The following is a 2,299-nucleotide window of genomic DNA, read 5'->3' as shown; positions in this document are numbered from 1 at the left end:
AAATAGATGTTTGTGTGTATTTGGATTTTCATTTTTATTATGTTGTACTTGGATGATTTTAAATTTTTGTTATAAAGTTAGTGTTGTAGTTAAATTTGCATGTTTAGTATAATAGATGTTGAGTAGTATTTTGTAATGTAATGTTTTTTTTTTTATTTCTCATTTTAATTGTAGTTGTGTTAGAAATAGTTGTTCTTGTTTAATGTTTTAGTTTTATACTTATTTCAAAATTTCATTACCTAAAAATTTCTCTAATGATTTATATGTGTAGAAAGCTCCTAATATTACAAACTATGTGAAGTAGAAATTTTGAGAAGGCCTGCAAAAATTTCAGAATAATGAAAATGCCTAAAATGCTGAGGTATGATTTATATTTGGAGTTTTTCTTTCCACCTGTATTATTTCCTATTTAAAAATTTAAGTTTGGGGGAGGGAAGAAAAAGATTAACTATTAGATGTCCTCTATTTAATTATTTTCAAAATTATTTATATGATTTTATGTAGTGAATTTAATTCAGGTAACTATATTTTGCAACTATTTAAATATTATGGTATATTTAAGGAAATATTTTTGTAATAAAAATTAATTTTGTAACTTAAGATATTTAGTATAAGAGAATAAGATTATAGTTAAGTAAAGGAAACTATATTTTGAAATATTAAGAATCTGGAAATTCATTTGAGAAGAAAAGATTGGGGCTCAATGATGTAAAAACTATGAAATATCTATAAGGTAAAGGAATACTTTGAGTTTCAAAATTAGTGAAAGAAAAGTGAAGTTCAAAATCATTAAAGGTTATCCAGATATAGTAATACTCACTTGAAAAAATAAAAAGAAAGGATTAAACACAATCCTTGAAAAGAAAAGAAAAGAAAAATATATAAAATTGAAAGCAATCCAAATGAAAAAGAGAAAAGAAAGAAAAAAAATTATGGAAGTGAGAAGAAGCTTGAGGATATGCCTAATAAAAAATTGGCTTCACTGGACCTACCTAAAGGAAAAACCTAAATACAATCCTGAACTTATATTTATGAAATAGATCTTTTATTAGTAGTGTTCTCATGAAATTGCTATCCTTTGGATATTCTAAGTGACTTAATATTGCAACATATAGTCATTCTTGAAATGAATAGAAAACTAGAACTCTTAAACTTGGGTGCTATTGTTTGGGTGCTGAAGTGTAGATGTTAGCCCTCAGGCGAGGGGAACGTGGGAGCTCTGAAGTGAGAGCCGGTATCCTCCCAGCCTAACCGCAGATTCAGTAAACAATCATAGGATTAGTCAATGTTTTTATGCTCTGGACCAAAGGGGAAAGAATAGGTTGCTCCTATTTGTATGCTCCTATTTGACACAATATAATTTGAACTAATTCACTTTATCCATTCACTATAATTTCTTGACAAGGAGAAGGATGTTTTCTTATATATTGAATATCACATTCGTACCTTCATTAGTAAATTTAGTTATTCAATAGTTAAAATTACAAATTTATTTCAATTGCCTATTAGTGACAGATTTAGTGACAGATATTTGTTGTTGTGATTAAAGTATTGCTTTTATAAAATCTTAGTTCGTAGTTCTAATCTTACTCCCTGTGGGATCGATATCTAGGACTCTATTAGAGCTCTATATTACTTGAGCGATACATATACTTGCATTGTGACTTTACAATTATTGAATATTTATTACGTCTATATTTATCGAATCTATAACTGTTATTAAGTTTTGGTACAGTTGCTGAGAAATTAAATCTTTTAGCAGCAGTATTAAATACTTATATTTTTAAGCATATATAAAGTCGCGGTCACGTATGTGAAACAAAGGATCTGCATGACTTGTGACTTATGATCCTGTGTTAGAAAAAAGAAAAAAAAATCAAAAAATAGAAAGAACTTGAAGAACCATAAATGGAACTGGAAAACATTCAAAATAATAACTTGGAAAATCATCATAAATCTTTGAGGGATTATATAAATCCTACGACAGATGAAATTTACTCAAGTATACAAACCCCTATCATAGAAGCTGACTCATTTGAAATAAATCATGATATTATCTGACTGGGGCAGAACAACTAGTTTGGGGGAACTCCTTTGGAGGATCCCTATTTACACTTATCCTGTTTTCTAGAACTTTTTGCTATCTTTTGTTATAACGACATATCAGACGATGTTGTTAGACTAAGGCTTTTTTCCTTTCTCACTAAGGGATAACGCTAAAATATGGTTATACTCATTAGCACCTAGCTCTATTAAAAATTGGGAGGAGTTAACTCAGAAATTCCTAGCTAAGTATTTT

The sequence above is a fragment of the Phalaenopsis equestris genome, unplaced genomic scaffold (assembly GCF_001263595.1).
Source record: "Phalaenopsis equestris unplaced genomic scaffold, ASM126359v1 Scaffold209690, whole genome shotgun sequence".
Classification (NCBI taxonomy): Eukaryota; Viridiplantae; Streptophyta; class Magnoliopsida; order Asparagales; family Orchidaceae; genus Phalaenopsis; species Phalaenopsis equestris.
Note: the sequence above shows the minus strand (reverse complement) of the source record.